General features: G+C 37.7%; 1 long non-coding RNA gene across 1 annotated transcript; it reads left to right on the top strand.

The window, feature by feature from the left end:
• The first annotated feature begins 597 nt into the window (after positions 1–597).
• LOC126993682 (uncharacterized) lies at positions 598–6,590 on the top strand. The gene is made up of 4 exons (XR_007748185.1): positions 598–762; positions 2,048–2,230; positions 3,301–3,359; positions 4,367–6,590. It is a non-coding gene; the product is annotated as an uncharacterized LOC126993682 (long non-coding RNA).
• The last annotated feature ends 357 nt before the right edge of the window (positions 6,591–6,947 follow it).

Raw genomic sequence — 6,947 nt, 5'->3', positions numbered from 1 at the left:
CGGGTGTTGGTGTATGTCGGTTGCAACAGATGGCGCAGGAGCAGCTTTGTTTACATTCAGGCGCCTCCCCCCCTCCAGACCCACCCCCAACCCCTAGAACCAATCAGCAGCGTTGCTACATGGGATCAATTAAGCAGCAAATGTTGCTACTTTTTTTCTTCAGTCTGGTTATTTCCCATTTTAAATAAAAAAAATAAAGGTAGATAAATATTAAAATGAACAGTAGGAACTATATATACTGTATATATTTACTAGATAGATATAGCCTGACTGCATGTCATGAGTAATACTATTATTGTTATATTATTATACCGCAATAATATTATTTTCTCAGCATGTGTGGTTAGATGTGTTTTATGTGTTTAACTTTTCTGTATACATACTGGAATGACCCAAGGAATTGTAGCCCTACTGCCGTTCTTTAAAACTATGTGATCATGTTTTTTCTTCCAAACTCATTGTTTTAGCACGCACGCTGGCTTCCATCAGTAATGATGATATATATACATTGAGTCATTGGTTTGTAGGGGGAAAGAGTGGGTGAATATAATTATCTCGGTCTAACTTATACTGTTTATTATACCGCTATTCGCAGCATTATCTTTCTCTGCTCCGATTGCAACGCTGCCTCGTTCAAAAATCATAACACCGCCGCGGCCGCCACGTTTACCAGCCGCAGCCTCAAATCATGTCCCTTTGTGGTGATAAAGAGGACACAGCCTGGTGTGAAGCTACATTTATTACGGAAGGATGCCACCCGGGGTAAGTGATATATATATAAATAATGATAATGTGGAAATTCTAATCATTTTCACGCTGACAGTTGTTCTGAACTTGCTAACTGCATGCCTCCCCTCCTCCCGCGGCAAGAGGCCGAATGGCCTACACACGGCAGCTCCAGATTCCTCCCCATTACCACCTGTCAGCCTCGTCCACGTAGCTATCCAGTCTACTCTTAAAACAAGCTATCGTCCCAGCACACACTATGTGATTGCGGAATCTATTCCATTCCCCCACCACCCTATTATTAAACCAATGCCTGCCCATTTCCCTCCTAAATCTATACTTTTCTAATTTAAGTCAATTACTGCATGTTCTATCTTGCCAAACATCTTATGCAAAAGATAATCAGCATATCTCCACTCTTTCATCCCTTACACTGATAAACTGGAACAGCCTTCCATTGTCCGCATTTCCTCCTGCCTATAATTTGACCTTCAAGAAGAGTGTATCAAGACTCTACTTTTGTCTGTTTGGGAGTGGTGAGTAGTGGGGCTTTTTTTTCTAGTACGCTTTGTTGCTCTTGAGCTGTCTCCTTTGTTTAAAGAAAATAATAATTAAATAAATGGAAGTTGGCCGCCAATGCTTCCAATACATTTTGGTGCCATATCTACAAGTGGCTGGTGACTGTAAGCATCTCAGCAACCTGCATGCATCTATGCCATTCCTATCATGGTGCATGGAGCAAGCTTCACATAACACTCAGACAGAGACAGTTTAATTATGGTTACATATCAGACTCAGTTTATTGCTCAGTCTATTAGGTGCAGTGCTGTTAATATTGTTAGTGGTAGTATTATTACAATTAATGTATTTATTTTAATTAATTTATCAATATTTATTTATTATATTCTTAGTGTTTGAAAATTCCAATACTTGCATTAAAATAAACAAAAATATCAGAAATATATTTATACTCATTAATTATTATTGCTTTTCTTATTATTACTTCCTTCAATGTTCTGGCACTTTGACATCTAGTGTTTTTCTGTCTAGCAGCCAAAATTGTGGTCTTTCTGAATGTGTATCTCATTAGTCTTCATTGGTGTATCAAGCTATATAACAAAAATCTGCATCTCTCTCTCTTCTCACCCAGTTGTCCCCGTACATCCTTTCAGTATCCAAAGAATTTCAATTTACATCTTGTAATCACTCAACTAATGCAGTGCAATCCTCATCTCTGTATTTTACCGTGTGGACATACTCTTTCCTTCCATGTTCCACTGTCGTATGTTATTCCACATCTAACACAACCACATCCCAACAGATCCGAACACGTCCGATATCATCCAAGAGAATGTGGCAGCTGAAGGGGGAGAGGCCAAGAAAGAGGCTAAGGGTGAAGACATTTAGCCACCCCCCCTGAAGTACATGGCATCATTCAACCCTCTTGGTGAGCTGCAGGAATGTGCTTCCCATTGCAGTGCACCAGCTCCATGTACTGATTTTGGTATGAATACTTCATCTAGTGTTTGTTGATTGTTGTGATATTAATCTAATTATGACTTCACAAAATAGACTGTGCAAGTCACTTGACACATGCCCTGCTCAACATCACTTTTAAGTTGTAGAATTCCTTCATATGGATGCTGATTTATGTATCCTGAAATGATTGGATATTGATTGTCTTAACATTTTTTTTTTTGTCCATGATCACTGAACCATGTTACGGTATGTCTTTGGGTGTAGATCCAGGAAATGAGTTTTTGGGAGGACGTCAGACTTTTTGCGGGTGGAAGGAGCATTAGCATTACCGATTAGCCATTCTAGGCAGTCCTGGTCTTGAAAAACTGGTGAAGTGACCTAAATCAATGGGTATATTGGCCTGGACTTTGTGCCAAAGCATTGTTTTAGCCGCAGCGCGCTTTTGAGCTAGTTTTCCTGTATCACTCAGGAACATTGGGGGGGCCTGGGCTCCCCTTTGGATCCACCAATGTAGCTATGTCTTATAATATATCTATCCTTTACAGTCTGATGGTGCATCCTTCTAGGTTGTCAAGTTTTAGTGGCTACTCATGAGAAGTATTCCTTATAATGACAATTGATTTCCAGATGGTTTGCACTAAAAAAAGTGTCGTGTAACCTGCCGCAAATAATAATCAGCTGTAGTCAACCCTTGCTTTAAAGAACCAATATGGAGGAAGGGGGTGATGTTATATCCAAAAATCTTTTAAATCTGAAGTATCCAACCTTTTTGTGTATAATAAACTTTGTTACATGAACTTAAAAGTTCACAATTTCCATACATGATTCTTTTTTCCTTGTATTTGATGATTAATCCTGACATGTATTTCCATTATCAGTAGGTAATATATAGTAACAAAACAATAATAAACATTACAACAATGTATATATTATAGCCCAATGAGTGCACGAGATCATTTACCTCATCAGTGACGCCAAGTCCAGGAGTCCTTCCCTAAATTCTTTGCCCAAATTTGTGATACCAAGTATAATAACTAGTTTTAGTGACCATTTGCATCCATTTTTCACTTTGATTAAAAAATTGCCTCTCAACAGGTGTGAACTTGATGGGGTTGGAGGAAACTCGACTCGGCCATCAAGCTCACCACAATATAGTAAGGAACCTCTTGTTCTCAGTGATAATTTATCCTCTTTAGTTACTATTCCGTGTTGCTTTAATCACAACTAATGTGTTGGAAACATTACAGCTTAATAACATACCTCACATCTCTGCATACAAATTGAGTTCAATATTCAACTGTTACACCAGTAGGCTTCATATCTCAAAAAAAAAAGTATGTAAAAAGGTTGAAATTTTGAATGATATATTTAAACTCTTTATTATGTTTCTATGGGTGTAGTACTGTTATGATTAGTCGAGTGATCAGCATATGGGTCTTATGTTTTTGATAGCATAGGTTCAAATTTTGCCATAGGCTGGCATTTGATAATAACAGTAGTGTCCACAGATATCTACCTGTTTCTTGTTTATCCTGTTCCACTTTAAACCATGACTGGCCAATCTTTGAAGAGGTAGCATAACCTTGAAGTGCCACTAACAAACCTTTGTCCATTCTTCTGATGTGATTTTTTTTTTTTTTTCCCCCACCTGCCTATAGCGCCGGGAGGTTTTCTTCAGGCGCCTGGCGGTCGGCCCAGGCCCGTCATGATGCAGGCTTTTTTTTTATAGTGGTGCCATTTAGCATTGGCTCATGCTGCCGCCCAGAACTCATTCTTGATTCACTTGGATGGTTTAGCAGGGCTTAGGTATGACTAACATTGCAGAAACAGGGAATTTTATATTGTTAGTGTGGCAACACATTGACAAATGTTTTAGTATGGACTGAACATCAAAGATATATATGGTAAATGGGTGCTTGTAGATCTTGACATTATATCTGTCAAGAGTCTCCAGTTGTATCTTCTCCCCCATCTCTCCTGAAAATATTACTCTTGTCAGGCAATCTAAGTGAAGCCTTCCATCGATGCTGGCGTGCAGACATTATGTCAATGCTTAGATTCACTGTCCTTATAGCACTGAAAATAATGCAATTACATGCACATATTTTATTATTTAGAATTGTGATTAATTGTGATTAAATATTTTTTCATGTATTTTCAGACATGAAAAGTGAAAATTGCTGCACACAACAGTCTGTCGTCTGCACCGGGAGGCAAGGCAGCTCAAAGCCCAGGCTGTTACAAATCCTGGGCAGTTTTAGCCCAGAGCCAGCAATTTTTTAGATCCAATAGGGATGGATTTTTTATGAAGTCAGGTTCAACATGCTGCAAGATGCCAAGATCTAAGCCTAGTAGGAGATATGGGTTACAAGAGAGGAGGTTTGCTCTGGCCTTATACTATCAAAGTCCAAATGCTAATAGATTTCTGAGCACAGTATTTCACTTGTCTTCAGTTTCAACACTTCACTCATGACTCAGGGGTATTTCAGTACATGTTGGCTGGAGCAAACAGACTCTGACAGCCCTGCAGCAAAGAGCACAGGCTTTGTCAAAAGAAGAGAAACTTCGTGGGATTTGCCATTATTTAGTATTACTCTTGTTACGCCAAGAATTTTTTTCCATATACTTTGCCAAATATTGCAAGTAATGCACCATTGTTGGGCTTGCTTGTTATAAATCATATCTTGTTCAATTAACAAGCTTTGGGTGTCTGCCACTTTCCAGTTGTAATGCAAGGAATCATTTATCTTCCCTGCTAGATATCACACGTAATGCACCATTGTTGGTTTTGCCTGTTATAAATCAGATCTTGTTCAGTTAACAAGCTTTAGGTGTCTGCCACTTTCCAATTGTAATGCAAGGAATCCCCTGCCAGATATCGCATGTAATGCACCATTGTTGGTTTTGCCTATTATAAATCAGATCTTGTTCAGTTCACAAGCTTTGAATATCTGCCATTGTTTATTTCAGGTGTAATGCTTGGAAGCATTTGTTCTCTTCCCTACCCAACAATATGCAATGCTTTGTGGATTTTGCCTGTTATATTTAATCTTGTTCAGGTAGCAAGCTTTTGGTGTCTGCCTTACCTAATATGTCCTGCAGTGACACTTGGCTTGGTTTCATAATGTGAAATACAGCATGTAATTTCATCACACTAAGTGTCTATCATCACGTGTCTGGCATCATTAATGTGACTTCCAGGAGTAATCTTGTTTGTATTACAGCTTGCAATTTTTTTTTCTGCTTTATATGATATACACAATCACATAGGTATGATTTACAAAATGTAATGGCAGATGATATTCTTGACTAATGCCTCATAAACCTTGTGAAAAATATATATATTTTTTTTGGGGGGGGGCAGAGAGTGGTTTGTTTGGTTGGCCAGTTCAAGGAGTTTCATATCAAATGATTTTATTACATCCAACATTAATGTGTGCTAAAAACATATATTTTATTACATCCAACTTTAATGTGTGCATAAAACATATATTTTATTACATCCAACTTTAATGTGTGGTTCCTGCAATAAATGCTACATGTTTACTGATGTAGCCTATGAAATACATATCACTCTCTGCCCTGTAATTTGGTGTGTCACATACTGCAGCATAACTTTCCTGATATTTTCTTACTCTATGAGTTGCCTTATTTTGTCTCATTTGCTTTTATCATATGTCCCTCTGCTGCATAGTTGTGTCTACTGAGCTTAATATCTTCATGACCCTGACACCAAGGTCAGAGCTTGTGAGATCATACCGTGTCCTACATTCCATTTTCGCCTCCAGGCGCGCCTGTCTCCCACGACCACCAAGTTATTGCATTCCATTTAAGACAACTCATGTGTTACCTTCTTAATGTCCTCCATCATGTATTTCAGCATGTTTTATGATGCTTTGCTCTTATATTGATGTGCCTTGCAACATTTTTATACAGTTTTCATTGTATATAACGCACCATTGTTGGTTTTGCCTGTTATAAATTGGGTCATGTTCAGTTAACAAGCTTTGAGTGTCTCCCATTGTTTATTTCAGTTGTAATGCTTAGAAGCTTTTGTTCTCTGCCCTGTCAAGCAGTATGCAATGCTTGCCATTATCTGGCACTTGTACAGTTAGTATGATATTTTTACTCAGCTAAGTGCATTTTGCAAAAGGTAAAGGTAAGGCTGGGGGCATACGCTGTAGCAGCATGTGGCCTCGGTGCTCATCTCTGTAACATTAGCCCATGAGCCTGTGGTGTTAGGGAACCCATTACCCTGGGACACAGGACCAGTGTGACATCCGGGTTACCACAGTTGCAAAGGCCTTATAGTAATTTAGCATGCATAGAATGTTGTATGCTTTGCTTGTATTTAAAGCACTGGATATGTTTGCTACACACACACACACACATATATATATATATATATATATATATATATATATATATATATATATAATATAATATATATATATATATATATATATATATAATATATATATATATATATATATATATATATATATATATATATATATATATATTAGCAAATGCTTTCAACATCATATTTTTCCTAAAAAAACAAATTGATATAGTGTAGATAATACCTAATAAAACATAAGAACAAATATATTTTTCTTTACCCTATTCGTAAATAATTTTACAATGAAAAAAAATAAGTGAAGGCTGGATAGGGTGCTGTGGCAGGTACTTCAAAAATAGTTAAGCTACCCCTGAAAAGTGACGTTTTTGGTGGGCTGCAA

The sequence above is a fragment of the Eriocheir sinensis genome, unplaced genomic scaffold (genome assembly GCF_024679095.1).
Source record: "Eriocheir sinensis breed Jianghai 21 unplaced genomic scaffold, ASM2467909v1 Scaffold654, whole genome shotgun sequence".
Taxonomy (NCBI): Eukaryota; Metazoa; Arthropoda; class Malacostraca; order Decapoda; family Varunidae; genus Eriocheir; species Eriocheir sinensis.
This window is presented reverse-complemented; position numbering and strand designations above follow the sequence as displayed.